The sequence below is a fragment of the Zingiber officinale genome, chromosome 6B (assembly GCF_018446385.1).
Source record: "Zingiber officinale cultivar Zhangliang chromosome 6B, Zo_v1.1, whole genome shotgun sequence".
NCBI lineage: Eukaryota > Viridiplantae > Streptophyta > Magnoliopsida > Zingiberales > Zingiberaceae > Zingiber > Zingiber officinale.
In genome coordinates, this window is record NC_055996.1 from 53,975,054 (window position 1) to 53,997,813 (window position 22,760).

Sequence of the window (22,760 nt, forward strand, 5' to 3'; positions counted from 1 at the left end):
ATTTTGTGTGTACAAGAGACAAAATGGATAGGCGAGAAGGCAAAGATGATAGAGAACTCGGGTTTTAAGTTATGTTACACTGGAAAGAGTAAAGCAAGAAATGTAGTGGGTATCATTGTAGATAACTTATTAAAGGATGAAGTTGTAGGAGTAATTAGAAAAGGGGATAGAATTATAGTCCTTAAGATAATAGTGGCGAAAAAAACTATGAACATAATTAGCGTATATGCGCCACAAGTAGGATAAGATGAAGCTACCAAATCAAGGTTTTGGGAGGACTTAGATGAAATATTACAAAATATTCCACCAAATGAAATGATTTTAATAGGAGGTAATCTAAATGGGTATGTCAGAGTGAAAAATGAGGAACATGGGAGTTATGAGTTTGGAACGAGGAATGAGGAAGGGAAAACTATATTAGGTTTTGCGATAGCATATGACCTTATATTAGCTAATACGTTTTTTAAGAAAAGAGAAGAACACTTAGTCACATTTAAAAGTGGGAATAATAAATCGCAAATTGACTTTCTTATGGTTAGGAAGAAGGATAGAAAGATTTATAAAAATTGCAAAGTCATCCCAGGAGAAAGCTTAACTACCCGACATAGGATAGTAGTGTTGGATATACGCCTCAAACATAATATCAATAGAAAGAAAATATATACAATTCCTAGAATTAAGTGGTGGAAGTTAAAGGATGGGAAACAAAATATATTTAAGTAGAAGGTAGAAGTACAAGCATTAGGTGAAATATACGATGACTCTAATACAACATGGGATAAGATTGTATCAAAGTTGAAAATAGTAGCTAAGAGTGTACTCGGTGAGTCAAAGGGACATGCACCACTAAGTAAAGAATCTTGGTGGTGGAATGAGAAAGTACAACAGAAAGTGAAGAAAAAACGAATAGCTTATAAGGAATTATATATTTGTAAGAACGAGGAAAACTTAAAAAAATATACAATAGCCAAGAAAGAAGTTAAGAAAGTAGTGAGTGAAACAAAAAATGAAACTTTTGAACGGTTATATCAAAAATTGGATACAAAAGAAGGGGAAAGAGATATTTATAAAATAACTAAAGTGAGAGAAAGGAAAACAAGAGATCTAAGCCAAATAAAATGTATTAAAGATGAATGTAATAGGGTATTAGTAAATGATGGAGAAATAAAAGAGCGGTGGAAGATGTATTTTCATCAACTTTTTAATGAAGGTTTAGGTGACCAACTTAACTTAGGTAATTTAATTAGGTCAAATGAGCATAGAAATTTTAATTTTTATCGTAGAATTCAAAATTCAGAAGTAAAACAAGCTTTAAATGAGATGCACAATGGAAAAGCCGTTGAACCAGATGATATTCCGATAGAGGTATGGAAGTGCTTAGGGAAGCAAGGTATTGAATGACTTACAAAATTATTTAACATGATATTGAAAACGAAAAAAATACCTGATCAATGGAGGATAAGTACTCTAGTTCCCTTATATAAGAATAAGGGAGACGTACAAAATTGTGCAAACTATAGGGGTTTTAAACTAATGAGTCATACTATGAAACTTTGGAAAAAAGTAATAGAAAAAAGATTAAGGAAGGAGACCACAGTGACAGAAAATCAATTTAGGTTCATGCTTGAAAGGTCGACAATAGAAGCTATACATCTTCTTAGACAATTAATTGAAAAATATCGAGAGCAAAAACAAGATCTACACATGGTATTCATTGACTTAGAAAAAACTTATGATAGAGTCCCAAGAGAAATTATATGGAGAATTTTAGAAAAGATAGGTGTTAGCGTAACATATATTGAACTAATTAAGGATATGTATGAGGATGTAACGACCAGAGTAAAGACTTCAGGCGGAGTAACTGAAATATTTCTAATAAAGATAGGGTTACATCAAGGATCAGCTCTAAGTCCCTATCTTTTTACACTAATTATGGACGAAAGCACATTCAAGACACAGTACCGTGGTGTATGTTGTTTGCAGATGATATTATTTTGGTAGATGAGACACGTGAAGGAGTAAATGCTAAGCTAGAATCTTGAAGGGAAACACTAGAAGGGAAAGATTTTAAACTTAGTAGATTAAAGACAGAATATATGGAATTTAAGTTTAGCAATATTAGAAGTAATGAAACAATTGTTAAGATAGGAGAGGACGAGTTGTCCGGAACCGAGAGATTTAAATATTTAGGATCATTTTTACAAAATGATGGAGGGATTGAGAGAGATGTCTTACATAGAATACAAGCAGGATGGGTGAAATGGAGGGGAGCGTCGAGTGTTTTATGTGACCGTAAAGTACCTCTTAAACTTAAAGGTAAGTTCTATAAAACCGCAGTTAGACCTGCTATATTATATGGAGCTGAATGTTGGACTATGACTCGAACACATGAGCAGAAGATGAGAGTTGCAGAGATGAGAATGTTAAGGTGGATGTGTGGACATACGAGGATGGACAAAATAAGAAATGAGAGCATTAGAGAGAAAGTAGGAGTTGCATCTATTGAGGAAAAACTCAGAGAGACACGTTTAAGATGGTACGGACATGTACTTAGACGACCAATAAATGCTCCAGTTAGGCGATGTGAAACTATGATAAACATGCATATAAAACGAGGAAGAGGAAGACCAAAAAAGACTTGGTTAGCAACAATAAAACAAGATAAAATTTATTTAAATATAGATGATGATATAATAGGAGATAGAGCTCAATGGCGTAAAAGGATTCATACAGCCGACCCCACTTAGTGGGAAAAGGTTTGGTTGTTGTTGTTGTTGTTGTAATATATCAGGTTGGTTCTACCTATTGGGTTTAGGAGATGACTTGCTCCACAAGTCATTAGAGGTGTAAAAATACTTCTCTAAGAGGAGAATGTGTGGATTTATTCTAGAGAGAAAAAACCCTAATTCGATTAGGGCTTTCCTCTCTTCTTCTCATCCTCTTCTCCCTCTCTCAAGCCATCGCCCAAGCTCTTGCTGCCCAAGAGTTACCGTCGACCATCTCCAACCACCGAATTTGGCGCCAACAAATTCTGTACCAATGATTTCGGTGTTGACAGATTCACTGTCGATGATTTCAATGTCGACAGATTCAGTGCCGATGATTTCAGTGCCGACAGATTCACTGTTGACGATTTTGGTGCCACCTACAACACATTGCTACCGCCCACCAAATTGTGCCATTGCAGTTATCTTGATCGCTTCGTCTCCACTCTCGACTAGTACTAATTGAAGAAGAATGAGTCATGGCTTTGTGAAGTCATCTCGATGATAACTTGGCGTGGATATGAGTAGAGGCGAGGCTTGTGCATCGCTTGGTTGATTCCAATTCTACTCTAGTTGATTTCGATGAATGCTAGTCTTGCAAGGCTAACAAACGCTATCTATAAGGTTCGATCACTAACCATCAGGTATACTTAGTGTAAATTTATTTTCGTAAAGTTTTATATTGCGATCATGTCTGCATGAGATATATCCTTGTATGCGTATAGTGTGTGCTGTAATAATTAGGAATTATTATTATTTTTTTTCTTCCGATAGGTATGTTTACAAAACGTATTTTAGCATACACCTGCGTCGGGCTTCCCTAACAAGAATGTGAATAAAGATGACGTTGCTTCTCTCAACCTAATATACATTAGCAGGTCTCTGTCATCCTTGGTATAAGACTATTGGATCGACTTGTACCACAAGATTGACAGTTCTCCGGAAGACATGATCGAGTAGGGAAGACAACAAAATGAAAGAAAGGGATGGAAGGAATATTACTAATAATGGTGACTCTCCCAGTACCAAATTAGAGATGTAAACATGACACGGTACCAGTTGAATGCCATTTTGGGCTGATCGATCATATGCTGAGAGTTGTACAAGAGAAGCAAGAAGTTAAGCCCTAGAAGATTCGACCGACGTTGATTTTGATTGAGTTTGGGATCCGAACGGCTAGGATATCCAGTCGGACTATCTACTCGATCAAACTGGGCCACCTTACGAATCATTATTTTCTTTTTTGATTTTGACTACCATATCATCCGACATTCTTGAGTTTGACCCGTTCTTTAGGGGTCCGTATCAATATTAATACAATCAAAAAAGGAAGAAAAGCCAATTCATCGACCACAAATTTAATACTTGTATTAACCAGTTCTTTAAATTAATTCATTATTCCTGTCGATATGAGAGCCATGAAACCAGATCTATGGAATAATATTAAGTCAGTACGTTTTTTTTTAGTAATAAAGTTAGTCATCGTTAATTAACACGATTTGTTCAATATGAGACAAGGACAAATAAATTCAACCCATTATAAAGAATGAGATCATCTAACCATGACAATTAAATCAAATCCAATATCTATAAATTTTTGACAGAGTTACACTTATTCAATCTAATAAACGAACCGAGCATGCATCCGTTTAAATTTTTTATTGATCACAAACGAACCGAGCATGCATCCGTTTAAATTTTTTATTGATCACAAACGAACCGAGCATGCATCCGTTTAATATTTCATCAAGTTATCTGCGAATTTCTTGGTAACTTCTGCCGCTTCTTTCACGTTGCTGCTGACACCGGTATGTGCAATTCCACGGTGATTCGGTCTTTGAGCAGTTGCTGACTTGGGACGGACTCCATGATCTCCTCCACCAGGCCACCCTCGAGAGTCGAGAGGACCGTCCTGACAGAGTCGATCAACAACTTGCTCGCCGTTAACAACGCGATGCTGATTGCCATCGGCAGGCATCATAAATGGCGCCGCCGTTTGATTTCGAAGGGGTTATTGTTCCCGGAGTGGGTGGCGACGGCCGACCGGAAGCTGCTGGCGGCGTCGGACGTGAAATCGGATATCGTGGTGGCGAAGGATAGCTCCGGCGACTACAAAACCATTGTCGAAGCCGTGGTGCCAAGGCGAGGGGAGGAAGCACGGCGAGATTCGTAATTCACGTGGAGGCCGGCGTCTACCAAGAGAACGTGAAGATTGCTGTCTAAATATTCTCATATTAATTAATTTCTTATCAAATAAATCAATTGATTATTTATAACGTAACTAACCGAAAGTGGCCGATCGGAAGGTGGTATCCCATCGCCGATCAACATTAAACTCTCAATCGAGTTAGGAATCTCCATGTTCTCTTGGTAGGCGCCAGCCTTCACCTGAATCACGAACCTCGCCGTGCTTCCTCCCCTCGCTTTTGCAGAAGCCGCCACGGCTTCGACAAGGGTTTTGTAGTCGGCGGAGCCATCCTTCGCCACCACGAGATTGGATGTCACGTCAGATGCCGCCAGCGGCTTCGGATCGGTAGCCGCCACCCATTCCAGGAACAATAACCCCTTCTACATCAAACGGCAGCGCCCGCCGGCGGCAATCAGCATCGCGTTGTTAACGGCTCACCGTGGAGTTGCACACGTGAGGATACCGGTGTCAGCAGCAGCAACAACGTAAAAGCAACGGCAGAAATTCGCAACTCAATGCAGAATTGACAGATAACTTGATGAAATATTAAACGGCTGCATGCTCTGCCTTTATACAAGGTTCGGTTGTGATGAAGATATTATTAGATTGGATCTGTATAAATATATAAAAATTTATAGATATTTGATTTAATTGTCATATTTTGATTATCTTATTCCTTATAAATAGCTTTTCTCTTATGGAATAAATCCTGCTAATTAAGGATGCAGATAATTAATTAAGGATCCTACTAATTAAGGATGAAATATATATTAAACGGTTGCATGGTCTTCATTTATAGAAGGTTTAGATTGGATAGGTATAATTCTATAAAAATTTATAGATATTTGATTTGATTTAATTGTCATATTTTGATTATCTCATTCCTTGTAAATAGTTGATTTTATTTGTGCTCATCTTGAACAAATTGTGCTAATTAAGGACGGGCAACTTCATTAATATAAAAGTATTGACTTAATATTATTTTGTAAATCTTGACTGATTAGGTTTGACTCATTCATCATATTGGACTTGGCATGGGTAACTTGGCATGACTAGGCTTCACTATTAGAAAAATTATTTTTAACGACGAATATCAATGATTGTATCAAATATCGTCGTTATTGGTGATTCAACAACGATTAGATTTAATGTCCGTCGTTGATGTATACACATTAACGATAATATTTTGATCCGTTGCTAATGCTTTGTCATTAATGACGATATTTTTAATTTTAATCTTTAATGACATGTCTTTAACGACAGAATTTCCGCCCCCAGGGCGTAGCGCAGACGGTGGGCGCATGGTATCTCTGGCATAATTGTCAGGGGTCGATTATCAGGAACTGACGACCTGGGTTTACCCCGCCATGCGCCTATGGCCAGTGTACCTGCATGAACCTCCCTCCATATCCGTGGGGCCGGTACTAGGGGGGCCGCTAAGGTAGCGGATCTACTTTTTTTTTTTTAACGATAGAATTTCCTCCTATAACCACAAGTTTAAAAAAAAATCTGAATGATCTGGACTCTCCATCTAGTTGGGGGATGATCTGGTCTATTGAATGAATACCACTAATAATGAGCATTAGGAGGAGAAGCCTAGGTTTGAAGAGAGGAACTGACAGAAGGGAGCCTCACGCGCACCTCTCGTTCCCTAATGCTAGATCTTATGCATCCCAATCATCACTGTCGGAGCCCTTTTCCGATTGAAAGAGCTCTCCACCCACGAGTCACCTCCTTCAGTCATCTTCACCACCGGTCGCCAAATCTCATCGCTTCTTCGCCATTGCCAGCCGTCCCTAGTGGGAACACTCGGATTTGAGGTTCTCCACTAGCCCTTCTCATCTAGCTTCCAGATTCGAGAGCCATCATCTCTTCCTACTGTAGATTTCTCCTGATCGGGAGAAGTGCTACAGCTGGTTTCATCAATCCACAACCTCTTCGTCGACAGATCTATTGTCGGAGAAGCTTCATCCGACCATCCCACATAGCTTCTTCGTCACCAGCAAAGCTCAACTCACTCCATCTGGATCACACTCGCATTCCCTCCCTGATCAGCTCTCATCCATGCTCTTCTTCTGAGAATCGGATAGCAACTGCCTCTCCATTCAGGCCTTCCAAGCTCCTCAGATCAGTTCCATCTGAAGCTTCCAACAATAACCTTCAAGATCCGGATAACATTCGTTCGATTCCTTGTGTGACTTGTTGGTTCTTTACTTTAAGTATTGAATTGTAATGGAGTTGTCATTTCCTCTTTTGATTGCATGTATTTTGCCTCATTTTATCTCCAAGGTGGTTAGATCAGGGGCCTCAAGAAAATCCAATAGCTCTTGATGGTCTCATATACACGCTGGGCACTGTAACCCCAACCCCTTTTAAGGCCAAGCTCTTGAAATCTAAGCCATTCATGTAAGAAATCATCAAATTAACTCAAAATAATATTATAATTATTCTAATAATTCTATTATAATTATTAAAATAATTCTTAGAATTATTCTGTAATTTGTTAATTAATTAATTGATCGAATACTTTTTTTAATCATTATATATTGTGCTATGTTTAGGACAATTATCAATAAAAATAATAAGTTCTATTATTATTCTCAAATTTTTTTTCTTTTTTCTATTTTTCTCTTTTATGATTTTAGAATCATTTCTTTTTCTCTTCCCTCAATTTTTTTAGGCAAAGATTAATAAAGACGAACTCTTATTAACATCTTTTTGGCTATATCCGTGCACCTTATGATTGCACTGCTACCGTTTCTCTCGTTTCATGCTTTTTGAATTTGCTCCATGCTTTTCGAAATTACTTTTCTCTCGTTTCATGGTTTTTCGAATTTGTTCCGTGCTTTTCAAAATTGCTCTAACCTTTTCTTTTCTGTCGCGTCAACACGAAGAAGGATATTCTGGTGGTCGTTATTGGCAACACCAAACAAATTGAGTTGCTTGTCCATGCAACTCATTCACAACAGCAACGTGCTGTTCCAGCAAATTTGTTCCTTTGCTCCTAATCTCTCTTCCATCTTTCACCCTACATAAGTTATCATTACACAACTCGTTTTAATGTCAGAACTTTCTTCTCCATCTTCCACCACATAAATAAATTTTGTGACACAACTCTCTTTCTTACCCTTAAATGTCATGTCTTATTTACCCATCAAACTCAACAATGATAATTATATGCTTTGGAAGATACAATTTATTTCACTACTTTATGTTCATGATTTACTCGGAATTGTTGATGGTACCTCTCTTAAACCGCAAGAAGATGATTCAAACTTTACTATATGGAGTAAGAAGGATCAACTAATTATGGCATGACTGATTTCAACTATTAGTGAGCCTATACTTCCTATAATTGTAGAGCTTGTTAGTTCTCATCAAATATGGGAAGCTCTTGCTCGAACCTTTGCTTCACACTCTCAAGCACGTGTTTTTCAACTTCGCATGCAGTTACAATCGGTGCAACGAGGAGCCAAATCTATCAATGAATATATGCAATCAATCAAGACCATTGTCAATAATTTGACTGCGATTGGCCATCTAATTTCAGATCCAGATTTACTAATGCATGTTCTTGCAGGATTGGGGTCTCAATATGACAGCTTTATTCCTAGCATAACTACTTGCTTAGATCAAGTGTCCCTTGATACCCTTCATGGCTTGCTCTCTTCGCATGAGCTACTTCTACAATTACAATCTCAAAGTCTCAGATTCTCTTGCTCTTTCGGCACACAAGATTAATAGTACTACCCATCAAGGAGATCAAGGTGGACGAGGACATGGACGAGGCCGAGGACAAGGTCGAAGATAAGGTCGAGGACAAGGTCGAGGACGAGGGCGTTGTCAGATTTGTTTCAAGAATGGTCACTTTGCTCATCAATGTTATAAGAGATATGATTTAAATTTTACTGGAGGTTTTGCATCCACAACTCAAGCATCAACCTCAACTCCATCATATCACCCAGGAGCATTTTCTCTTGCAAGCAATACTTATATACCTATGACAAATTCTTCAATCTCAGGATGGCATCTAGATTCTGGAGCAACTCATCACGTTACATCATATTATGACATTCTTACAGAGGCCTCCTCCTATCATGGTCATGACAGTGTACAAGTAGGCAACGGTTCAGGTTTGTAAATTGCTCACCTTGGAAACACATTTTTTCATTCCTCGGGTCGACTCTTTTCTATGCGTAATACACTTCATGTTCCTTCTATCACTAAAAATTTACTCTCAGTCCGTCAATTTGCTCTTGATAATAATGTGTTTTTTTAATTTCACCCTCATTATTGTCTTGTGAAGGATCCGACAACCAGAACCACCATGCTCAGAGGAGAAATTAGAGATGGTCTTTACTACCTTCAACCTACATCCACCAAAGCTCTAATTGGAGAACGCACAAATAAAACCTCTTGGCATGCACGGCTTGGTCATCCATCTCTATGTCTTGTTCAAGGAATCATTGATCAATTTGACTTACCGACATCTCTGTCATCCTCATCTCATTCTTGTGAAGCATGTTTGAAAGCAAAAAAGTCATAAATTGCCCTTTGTTTCTTATTCTCATATGTCCAGTTTTCCTTTAGAAATAATTCATTCTGATGTTTGGGGTCCTGCTTCTATTTTTATCAAATCAAGGTTTCCTTTATTATGTGATTTTTATTGATAATTTTAGCAAGTTTACTTGGGTATTTCTCATGAAACGAAAGTCTGATCTTTTCGATATCTTTTGTCAATTCCAAAAACACGTAGGATGTTTCTTTGACCGTAAAATACTCTCCCTCCACTCTGATTGGGGTGGAGAAAATCAAGCACTTCATCGTCATCTAGGCTCTTTGGGCATTCTCCATCGAGTCTCATGTCCTCACACTCCCAAACAAAATGGCTCTGCAGAAAGGAAATATCGTCATATAATCGAAACTGCCTTAGCTCTTCTCAATCATGCATCAGCTCTACTTAAATTTTGGGATGACGCAGTTCAAACTGAAGTTTATCTTATTAATCGTTTACCTACTCCATTACTTCACCATAAAAGTCCCATGGAAAAACTCCATAATCAGTCTCCTAAATATACCTTCTTACGTATCTTCGGTTGTACATGTTATCCATAGCTACGACCTTACTCTAAGCATAAACTAAATCCCCGTTCCCAACAATGTGTTTTCCTTGGTTATAGTAATTTGCATCATGGGTACCATTGTCTACATATACCGATAGGACGCATATATATTTCTCGGCATGTTATTTTTGATGAATCTCTATTTCCTTTTGCAGCCTCCACAACAACTCCATCTTCAAACGGTGGTACCTTTTTGACACCACCTAATATCCCATCTAAATTACCACAAGTTGCTTATCCAATTAAACCCATGGGAGATGCAAGAGGAGATGACATCCTAGGTATTGCTCCAAAACTTTCCACAAATTCTCCTAGATCATCAGAATCAACCCAAATGGCTACTCCATTGAGAGCAGTGCATACTGATAAAAGGAAAGATGTTATGAAACCTATTATGTGTCCAACCTTGGAAGCATTACCGATTGAAGATAATATGCTTCTAGTTCTGGTTCTTCAGATAATACAAGTCCGTCATCTAAAACACCATGTCAGCCTACTTCCTCGTCACCATCAACAAGTGATTCAGATGATACTGCTCCTCGTCGCATGCTTCCCTTAAGTGATATCTATGCACGTTGCCCACGAATGACAACTCGACATCCCCCTTCCACGAGCTCTAGTAGTTTCTTCAAAATCTATTGAACCAACTTATTTTACATAGGCGAATAAAGATCCAAATTGGCGTAGTGTAATGGCTACAGAATTTGATGCACTTCTCCACAATAGAACATGGAGCCTAGTTCCGCGCACTCCCTCCATGAATGTTGTAGGCTCTAAGTAGTATTCCGTCTTACGCATCAAGCTGATGGTTCTCTTGAACGATATAAAACTCGACTTGTAGCTAAAGGATTTAGTCAATAACCAGGTATTGATTTCAATGACACCTTTAGCCCAGTCATCAAAATTATGTCTGTCAGACTATTATTATCGGTAGCTGTTAGTTCTAATTGGCCCGTATGATAATTAGACATTTCAAATGCATTTCTTCACGGCCATCTTAAGGAAACTGTATTTATGGAGCAACCACCTGGGTTCCTTCATCCACAATTTCCATCTCATGTTTGTCAACTCAAGAAATCCTTATATGGTCTTCGACAAGCTCCTTGTGCATGGTTTCATCGATTATCTAGTTGGTTATAAGCTCAAAGATTTTTTGGATAAAAAACTGACTCATCTCTATTTCACAAATATAATGATGGATATATGATCTTTTTTCTTATTTATGTGGATGATATTCTAATAACTGACAATGATTATAAGGGTATCACAACTTTATTAAGGGGACGTTTGGTTCTTTCTTAAGAATAGGAATCGGAATGGAAATCATTGTATTGTGGAATGGGAATGGGTATGAGCATGGATATCACTCTTAAAAGCAATGTTTGGTTAGTTGTATATCTTCTATTGGAATAAATCAAAGTTTCCTTTTTTACCCTTAAAGGAAAATAAGAGAAAAAATTAGATGTGAGAGAAAGATGAATGTGAGAGAAAAATATGATGAAAGAGAATGATGAGAGAAAAAGTATTATGAGAGAGAAAGTGTGATAAAAAAGAATGAAGAGAGAGAAAGTGTGATGAGAGAAAATGAAAAAAGAGAGTGTGATTGGAGAGATCATGATGAGAGAAAATATGATGTGAGAGAAAGTATGATAGGAGAGGATGAAGAGAGAGAAAATATAGTGAGAAAAAATGAGGAGAGAGTGTGTGATGAGAGAGAAAGTATGGTGAGAGAAAAAAGAACAGTGAATATGATGAGAGAGATTGAGGAGAGAGAAAATATGATGAGAGAGAAAGTATGATGAGAGAGAAAGTGTGTTGAGGAAAAAAGGAGTAAGTGTGATAAGAGGGATTGAGGAGAGAGAAAGTATGATAAGAGAAAAAAGAACAGTGAATATGATGAGAGAGATTGAGGAGAGAGAAAGTATGATGAGAGAGAAAGTATGTTGAGGAAAAAAGGAGTAAGTGTGATAAGAGAGATTGAGGAGAGAGAAAGTATGATGAGAGAGAAAGTGTGATGAGAGAGAAAGTGTGATGAGAGAGAAAGTGTGATGAGAGAGAAAGTGTGTTGAGGAAAAAAGGAGGAAGTGTGATAAGAGAGATTGAGGAGAGAGAAAGTATGATGAGAGAGAAAGTGTGATGAGAAAAAAGATAAAAGAGAGTGTGATGGGAGAGATTGAGGAGAGAGAAAGTGTGATGAAAGAGAAAGTGTGATGAGGAACAAAAGAAGGAAGAGAGTGCGATGGAAGAGATTGAGGAGATAGAAAATATGATGAGAGAGAAATGTAATGAGAAAAAAAGAGGAAAGAGAGTGTGATAGGAGAGATTAAGGAGAGAGAAAGTGTGTGATAAAATGATGAGAGAGAAACTATGATGAGAGAGAAAATATAATGAGAGAGAATAAGGAGAGATAAGTGATATGAAAGAAAAAATAAATAAATATATTTTGATATTTGATATTAATGGAGAAAATTTTAGTCTTAAGTCAAGGGTATTTTTGGAATAAGGGAATATTTTGATTGATGAAAATAGGGTAATGGCTCATTGAAGGGGAGGTACATGAGAATGAGTCATTACCCAATTTCAAGGATTCATTCCCTTATTTGTATTCCTATTCCTATAATCCAAACATTAACAATGGGAATCAATGATTCTCATTCCCATTCCCCACTTCTATTACCCTAAACCAAACGCCCCCTAAGTCTTCTCAATCAAGAGTTTCCTACTCGAGATTTGGGTATTGCTCGTTTTTTTCTTGGTATTAAACTTATTCCACATGAGGAAGGCTATCTTCTCTCTCAAAGCAAATATATTACTGGGCTTCTTCAAAAACCTAAAATGGATGGAGCACGTCCGGTCTCTACACCAATTGCTATAAGCAGCTCTACAACTACATCCTCTCCTACTTTGTCTGATCCACAAATTTATCGAAGCATTGTTGGAGCCTTACAATATGTCACTATCACATGCCCTAATATTACCTTTGCAGTAAATCGTGCTTATCAATTCATGCATGCTCCAACTAAATAAAATTGGGATAATGTAAAAAGAATACTTCGCTATCTCAAAGGTACTATTCTACATTGTCTTATCGCCAATCGTCTCGAGATTTACATGCCTATGGTGATGCGGATTGGGCAAGTTCTCCTGAAGATAGACGCTCTACGAGTGGATATGCAATATTTCTTGTACGAAACCTTATCTCATGGAATTCGAAAAAATAACCTACTGTCTCTTGTTCAAGCACTGAGGCAGAATATAAAGTTATAGCAAATACAACGTCTAAAATTATTTGGCTTCAATCACTTCTCTCTGAACTTCATCTTGCATCAAATATTGCACCCAAAATTTGGTGTGATAATATTGGAGCAACATATCTCACAGCAAATTCGATTTTTCATACTCGTACAAAACGTGTGGAAATTGATTTTCATTTTGTTCGAGAGCGTGTGGCAACTCAACAATTATCTGTTTCTTATGTTTCTACGGAGGATCAAATTGCTGATATCTTTACTAAACCATTGTCCAAACACCGTTTCAACAAGCTAGCAAGCAAACTCAACGCCAGAAATCTCCCGTTGAATTTGTCTAAAAGAGATAAAAGAGAATCACCAAGATTGACCGAATCAAATCACCAACTTAACTCAAAATAATATTAGAATTATTATAATAATTCTGTTATAATTATTAGAATAATTCTTAGAATTATTCTGTAATTTGTTAATTAATTAATTGATCGAGTACCTTTTTTAACCATTATATATTGCACTTAGGACAATTATCAATAGAAAATCTATTACTGTTCTCGTATTCTTTTCTTCTTCCTATTCTTCTTCTTTCACCAAGCTCCTTAGATCAGTTCCATCTGAAGCTTCCAACAATAACCTTCAAGATCCGGATAACATTGGTTCGATTCCTTGTGTGACTAGTTGGTTCTTTATTTTAAGTCTTGAATTGTAATGGAGTTGTCATTTCCTCTTTTGATTGTATGCATTTTGCCTCATTTTTCTCCAAGGTGGTCGGATCAGGGGCCTCAAGAAAATCCAGTTGCAGGTGTATGGTCTCATATACATACTGGGCACTGTCACCCCAACCCTTTTTAAGGCCAAGCTCTTGAAATCTAAACCATTCATGTAAGAAACAACCTATCAACAAAACTTAGAATCGTGGAAGTTACATGATTTCACAAATTTCCACTACATATTTCAATGCCCAGAGTAGACCGTTATTAATTACCTGTGCTGGAATTCTGAGTACGATGTATCCAATGGGATACTCAGCAGATGTAGCTCTGCCTTCCTCAATGCTGCCCTGAGGGCACTAAGGCTTTGGATCCTATAATTCAACATCATTGACTGCATAGCAAGAATGAAAATAGTTAATTACAGAAGCTTAGAAGCTCAATGCTTTCCTGGACAGATCTTTGCCAATGGCAGAAACCAATTTCTAGTTACTCAAGAAAAGTGTGCACGTGTACATCTGTTATTGAACTAAAATTGAGTACTAAACATGCCCTTGTAGTTGTGTTTCCGTAGGAATTTAAGCAAGGGGTACAAACTTTCTTTGTCTTGGAACAACTTTGAAGAGAGGTGACGGTTGAGGAACTGCACTCCATTACCTATAGATTTTGACAGCGAGGGGCGACGGAAAGAAGCATTGAAGGGCTCAAAATCCAACTCCAGTACAAAGTTGTTGTTCTGTGGGATGAAAGGAGAAGAATTACAAATGGTTCTCTCAAAGAGTTATAAAGCATCTGATGATAGTGATATAGGTCTTAGCTTCACCTACCTTCCATCAGCAAGTTCCTCCTTGAAATGCAAATATTTTGGAATAGCCAACTCCTCCATAGTGAGCTCACTGATATTGACCCGGACGTATTCCTAGACTCCAGGCCTAGGTCGGATAGCCAAAGCAACCCATGGAGGAATAACAATGGCTTCCTGCATTGAGGATGATCCCGTCCGAAATCTGAATCAGATGGAAGTCGGCTGTGCTCTCGCTGGCGTTAACGGAAGGAGACGGAGACTTTCCACGAGTACAGTATTTCACGGGCAAGTCCATGGGCTGATGACAAGGAGTGATGACAGGGGTCCAAAGACGGGAGTTCCCTGCGCACACTTAGACAAGCACCCTCCACGTTAGGGACCAAAAACCAGGGAAAAAGTCCCCGGAGCAGGCCCTCCTACGCTTAAGTCAGGTACTTTTTCCCCAGAAGAACGGTACAATTGCAGAAAGTAAAAGACAGATGCGAAAAGGTGAGAGAGCGTACCTGCGTAAGGGAGAGGACCCCCTTTTTATATGGCAGTGCGTACTTCTATTTTTTGACAAATGTCAAGGAATGTCGGGTGTCGGACCCTGTCTGGGGGTAAGTACCACGTGGCATCTTATCATAGGTTACAGGTGTTGGAATGTATACTAAAAGCTTAATTTTTTGTATAAACATTTATTTAGAAGTAAGAATCACATTGGTCAATGTCTACATTTATGTTAAATGTAATTGTTCATTTAATTTATATTATAGATAACATGGTGTGTGGTGTCACATATAAAAGATCATGTTATCAGTTTCTTATAAATTATAAATAGTAGCTCACGACCAAAATGGAAAGGGGCAAACCATTGGAATAGTCATAGTGTAATTTGGTATTAGTTTATCTTGACTATAAAATTACACTAGTACACTTAGAGTGTATTGAGTAGGATCATTTGAGGTTGTTTCTTTTTATACTGATTGAATAAAAGAACAGAACCTCAGTTATTATGGAAGTGTGTACTCTTAATCCTAATATAACAACAATCACGTATATTTAGTATTTATTTCTTTGACTTATCAATGGATGAGATTTAGTTTGATAAATCAAAAGACCCGATAGGTTGGGAAATGATATTATTTATATGGTGTGTTGTTGGTTATAGAAGGAAACTGTGTCTTAATAATCTAGGTTGATGATGTCAGGCGGACTTAGTCCGGCATGACAATAAAGTTGAGTGGTGCTACTATTGGAGCTAGATGTTAATTAAGTGAGTGTCAGTAGCTCATTTAATTAATGGACATTCGATATCTTAAACACAGGGAGATTAACACACTCATGATAAGAAGAAGCCCAAAATGTAATTTGGGATTGGTGCGGTAGTTCAATAGTAGCTCTTTAGTGGTATGAGTTATTATTGATGAACTTAAGTTGTGTGTTCGGGGCGAACACGGGAAGCTCAAGATCATCGGGAGACCAAAACCAATTCCTCCTCTCGGTCCCTATTGTAACCTCTTATATGAAGTCTTATATCCACCAAGTCCACTTCTGATCCAAGTAATGGGCCGGACACAACCTTACTTGGAGCAAGGGGGTCGGCCAAGTATTTATTTGGAGCCAGTGGCCGGCCAAAGCTTGGTGCCCAAGCTAAGGGCCAGCCACATGAAGGATAAAAAGGATTTTAATTTTTTATTAAAATCTTTCCTTAAGTAGCCATTCATGAAGGGATTTAAAATAGAAATTTTAATTTTGAAATTTCCTTTTATAGACATCTTCATGGTTTTAAAAAGAGAGTTTTAGATTTTAAAATCTTTCCTTTTATAGCTATCTACAAAATATTAAAGAGAGATTTTGATTTTGTTAAAATCTTTCCTTATTTGTAGTTGTCTATAATGTTTAAAAGAAAGATTTTAATGTTTGATAAAACTTTCCTTTTATGTAACCATGATTTTAAAAGAGGAGTTTTAATTAATCTTTCCTTTTTTTGTAGTTATCTACATGTTTTAAAATAGAGAGATTAATTTTAAAACTTTCCTTTATTGTCATGTACAATAGGAAATTTAAAAAGAGAGATTTTAATTATTATTAAAATTTCCTCTTTTAAAGGGAGGCCATAAATAAGGAAGTTTTAATTATGTTTAAAACTTTCCTTTTTTAGACATCATGGTTTAAAAGGAAGCTTTAATTTTTGTTGTAATTTTTTTTTCTTTTTAGCATAACATGATGTGGCCATTAAAAGGAAGTTTTAATTAAACTTTCCTCTTTTTGCCAAGATCAAGGATTATAAAAGAGAAAGAGAGGGTGCCTCATGAGACACAACATAATTCTATTCTCCCTTCTTTTCTCCTTGGTGTGGTCAGCCATCCCTCTCTATTATCTCCTTTGTTTGTTCTCCTAGGGCCGGCCCTATCCTTAGCACCTCTTCCTTTCGTCAAGCTTAATGGCCGAAACATTGCTTGGAGAGGAAGAATCCTAGGGTCGATTGCATACTTGGAGAAGAAGGAGAAGAGAAGGAATTTCCTATTTTGGCATCCCTTGATGGCTCAAGAGTCTTGGAGAAGAAGAAGTGGTCCCAGTGGAATTCTTCTTGGTAGATCGTCGCTCACACGACGTCCAAGAGAATGAGAGGAATATAATAGAAGATCAAGAGGTCATTGTTAACAAAAAAAAGGTATAACTAGTAGTTTTATTCCACATCATACTAGTTTAGTTTCTTTGTATGGATCATAAAATACCAACACAAGAGGCTAACGATTCTAGGAAATCGATTTTATGTTTCTATCTTTGTGTTTCTTTTATTTTTCAAACTTGTGATTTGATTATTCTTAGTGGTTAAACCTAGGGTTACTATAAGAAGATTAAATATTAAATTTCTTTAAAAGGCTTTGTAAGGAAGTGGTGGATGATCCCATAACCAAGAAGGCCTAGTGTCTCACCATGTTTAACCTGGAAGACAATTTTAGAAATAAATATTTAATCAACTTTGTAACATGGGTGGATTTGGATTAATAATGTTAAGCATCGTTTGCGATCCAAGTCTAAACCTCTAAGAACAGATAAGTTGAACTTGGAATCAATAATGTTAAGTTCTGTTTGCGATCCCAAGTTTAATTTTTAAAGAACATAATAGGTTGTTAGGAAAGGTTCGGGATTTGTACAAAAATTTTATATAGGAGAACCAGTACGATATTTCGAGTAGCAACCAACAACAGGAAAGTTCTTCTGGTAATGAGTCACCGACCATTGGAATATACCTGCCACCTGGCGATTATTCCCTGACAGGTGGTTGCGATTCTCTGGCTTAATTGTCGTGTAGTGACCTACCGACTTGAAGGGAGAAGCTCTGGCTGACCAATCTATCCAGACTAGCATATCCTGACCTGTAAGCCCTGGTCTGTGAATCCTGACATGCATAGCTCGTCCTAGAAGGTTTGTTCTATAAATACTGACCCGCATAGCCTGGCTGGTAAGTCTTGTTTTGTAAATCCTGACCTGCATAGCCTGTCTTGGAAGCTTCGCTCTATAAATACTGACCCACATAGCCTGGCTAGTAAGTCCTGTTCTGTAAATCCTGACCTGCATAGCCTGTCCTGGAAGCCTCATTCTATAAATACTAACCCGCATAGCCTAGCTGGTAAGTCCTGTTCTGTAAATCTTGACCTGCATAGCTTGTCCTGGAAGCCTAGTTCTATAAATACTAACCGGACTGCTTCCTTCCCCTTCTTCCTTATTCTTGATGTTATTTTCCCGGCTTTTTGACCAGAGCACCTCGACCAACACACCCATTCGCACTCCTGACCTGGATCTCTTACTAGAACATCCTTTTTGAGCCCCTGACCTAGATCTCTTACTCGAACAACCTTTTTGATCCCCTGACCTGGATCTCTTACTCGAACAGCCTTTTTAAGCCCCTGACCTGGACATCCCGACCGAGCATTCATCCTCAACTCCTGACCTGGGCCTCTTGCCCAAGTAACCTATCTTAATTTCTGGCCTGGAACTCCAGACCTAGCGTTAGCTGGGTCGCAGTCCCCTTGACTCACTACCACGTCCCCTTGACTCCTGACTGTCACATCCCCTTGACTCCTAACTGTCATATCCCCTTGACTCCTGACTGCCACATCCCCTTGACTCCTGACTGCCACATCCCCTTGACTCCTGACTGTCACATCCTCTTGACCAGGTCCTACCTTTATGCACCGTATCATAAGCCTCCCCCTTAAGTCTAGTCGAAGGAGGCTCAAGCCCGACTAACTAGACTAGAACCCTGCTTCACTCGATCCTCTTACCAAGACATTAACTCCTTCTATTTTTTCCCAAGTCCTTGGTAATTTTATCAAATAAATTCTGTATTTCAAATGATGTCCTAGGAGATTTATCAAATCAATGCTAATCAGACTACGCTATGCTCTTTTGCTCTTGCTTTTTCATTTGTGTCCTCTTTCCTTGTGTAGTATTTCGTCTTTGGTGTAATCCTTTCAAATTATTGAGATTTGTGCTGAGGTGAGGGTCGAGAATCCCGGCCAAATATCAAGGCCTGTGAGAACTTACTTACAACCTGCCCTAGGGCAAGAGTTTGGGACCAGATTGAAGGTGTGAGAGCATACTCACTTATAACTCATATTGAGGCGAGGGTTTGGAGCTGTGAGAGCGAGCTCACTTATAACTCGCACTGAGGCGAGAGTCTGGAACCTAACCGGGAGGTCGTTGGACGTGAGAGCAAGCTCACTTATAACTCGTACTGAGGCGAGGGTCTGGAGGTGTGAGAGCGAGCTCACTTATAACTCGCATTAAGGCGAGAGTCTGAAACCCGACCGGGAGGTCGTTGGGCGTGAGAGGAAGCTCACTTATAACTCACACTGAGGCGAGAGTCTGGAGGCGTGAGAGCATGCTCACTTATAACACATCCAGGGGTGAGAGTCTGGAATTCGACCGGGAGGTCGTTGGGTCGTGAGAGCAAGCTCACTTATAACTCGCACTAAGGCGAGAGTCTGGAGGCGTTAGAGCATGCTCACTTATAACTTGTCCGGGGGAGAGAGTCTAGAATCCGATCGGGAGGTCGTTGGGTCGTGAGAGCAAGTTCACTTATAACTCACACTGAGGCGAGAGTCTGGAACCCGACCGGGATGTTGGGTGTGAGAGCAAACTCACTTATAACTCGCACTGAGGCGAGAGTCTGGAGGCGTGAGAGCATGCTCACTTATAACTTGCTCAAGGGCGAGAGTCTAGAATCTGACCAGGAGGTCGTTGGGTCGTGAGAGCAAGCTCACCTATAACTCGCACTGAGGCGAGAGTTTGGAACCCGACCAGGAGGTCGTTATGTGTGAGAGCAAGCTCACTTATAACTTGCACTAAGACGAGAGTCTGGAGGCATGAGAGCATGCTCACTTATAACTCGCCCGAGGGTGAGAGTCTGGAATCCGATCAGGAGGTCATTGGGTCTTGAGAGCAAGCTCACTTATAACTCGCATTAAGGCGAGAGTTTGGAGGTGTGAGAGCATTCTCACTTATAACTCGCCCGGGGGCCAGAGTCTGGAATCCGACCGAGAGGTCGTTGGGTCGTGAGAGCAAGCTCACTTATAACTCGCGCTAAGGCGAGAGTCTGGAGGCGTGAGAGCATGCTCACTTATAACTCACACTGAGGCGAGAGTCTGGAGGCGTGAGAGCATGCTCACTTATAACTCACACTGAGGCGAGAGTCTGGAGTCGTGAAAGCATGCTCACTTATAACTTACCCAGGGGTGAGAGTCTGGAATCCGACCGGGAAGTCGTTAGGCGTGAGAGCCAACTCATTTATAACTCGCACTAAGGCGAGAGTCTGGAGGCGTGAGAGCATACTCACTTATAAATCGCCCGGGGGCGAGCGTCTGGTATTCGACCGGGAGGTCGTTGGGCGTGAGAGTAAGCTCACTTATAACTCGCACTCAGGCGAGAGTCTGGAGGCGTGAGAGCATGCTCACTTATAACTCGCCTGGGGGCGAGAATATGGGACCTGACAGGAGGTCGTTGGACGTGAGAGCAAACTCACTTATAACTCACACTGAGACGAGAGTCTGGAACCCAACCGAGAGGCTGTTGGGCATAAGAGCAAGCTCACTTATAACTCACCCGGGGGCGAGAGTATGGAATTCGACCGGGAGGTTGTTGGGCGTGAGAACAAGCTCACTTATAACTCGCACTAAGGCGAGAGTCTGGAACCCAACCAGGAGGTCATTGGAAAACTCCTTGGAGCTGGTCCGAAAATTGGATTGACGTTTGAGGGTTGGCCCAAGGGTTATTCCCATAATTCCTGCCCTGGTGTTGCCTTTTAGAAGTCAAGCCAATTGTGCGCGACTTGGGGCGCCCCCTGGAAATACCTCATATAAACTCTAATTAGGTAATTGCGGTGTCTTCCAAGTAGGTCGAGTACCCAGCTGGAGACCAGCCTGGGGGTTCTTCCACTCCTTCGATTCCTCTTCCTATGACCTCCTCAGAACGGTCCAAGACTGGATATGCCTTCTCCTCCTCCTTTCACCTACCTTCTATAGCCAGGCTGGACCTTGTTCATATAGGCGGCCCTTCCTCATTATGTGGTCAGGTTCAGCTACATGGGACTTTAGCTACCTCCTGGCAATCAACCAATGAACAATTTTGGGTAGGCATCCGCCGATGGAGAGAACAGACCTATTTTCTCAACGCATATTATCGGTGAGTCCTTCTTTTTCTATTTGGGATATCCGGAGTTATTCTTAACTCATCTTTATTCTGTATTGGCCTATTCTATGGGCTTGAGTCTTTCCCACATTGCGGTGGGTTTCCAACGAGAGAACGACTCCCTGAAGGCTCGTATACAAGAACTGGAGTTACTCATAACTCAGCAGAGTGTGCTTGACCCTGCGACTCCTAGTGACCCCGTGCAATCTTACCTCCAGGCGGCCAGAAAATCCACTAAATCTGCCCGATCCTTGGCTACTGTAGCCTCCGACAAAATAAAAACTTTGGAAAAGGCCCTGAAGGATAGTAAATCCCAACTGAAATCAGAGGGGCAATGTCGTCGCCAAATCTTGGCCGACTTGGAAGAGAAAGAGGAGGAAGTAACTGTTGATACAGTCTGACATGACTGTTGTTCTGATGTTGACACGGATTTAAGTTTGTATCAGATGTTAATTAAACTCGGTTTGATTAATGATCAAGGTTGATCAAGTGGAAGGGAAAAGTCCAAGTTGGAAACTTGGCACGCGAAGTCGGAGAGGGCTCGGTAGCTCGTTCTCCGGACTAGGTCGGAGAGGGCTCGGTAGCTCGTTCTCTGGACCGGATGAAGTCGGAGAGGGCTCGGTAGCTCATTCTCCGGACTAGGTCGGAGAGGGCTCGGTAGCTCGTTCTCTGGACCGGACGAAGTCGGAGAGGGCTCGGTAGCTCGTTCTCCGGACTAGGTCAGAGAGGGCTCGGTAGCTCGTTCTCTGGACCTGACAAAGTCGGAGAGGGCTCCGTAGCTCGTTCTCCGGACTAGGTCAGAGAGGGATCGGTAGCTCGTTCTCTGGACCGGACGAAATCGGAGAGGGCTCGGTAGCTTGTTCTCCGGATTAGGTCAGAGAGGGACCTAAGTGGACATTCCATGGTACATTGGATCGGTCGGCAGACCGATCCAGATCCAGTGAAACTAAGTTTCCATGGATCGGTCTGGTGACCGATCAGGAAACACTCAGTAGCACACTGAGTGTAATCTGATCGGTCTGTAGACCGATCAGGAAACACTCAGTAGCACACTGAGTGCAATCTGATCGGTCTTGGAGATCGATCAGGAGATGGTATTGCGAAGAGAAGAAGGCAGGGGATCGGTCGTGGAGACCGATCCACCTGCAGTCTGATCGGTCTCCACGACCGATCAGACAAGCTGCGGACCGATCAGGATATGTCCTGATCGGTCCATGGATCGGTCTGGTGACCGATCCACACA

General features: G+C 40.0%; 1 pseudogene; it reads right to left on the minus strand.

Moving 5' to 3' along the window:
• Positions 1–14,015: 14,015 nt before the first annotated feature.
• Positions 14,016–22,760, minus strand: part of LOC121990977 — a 73,027-nt pseudogene continuing 64,282 nt past the window's right edge.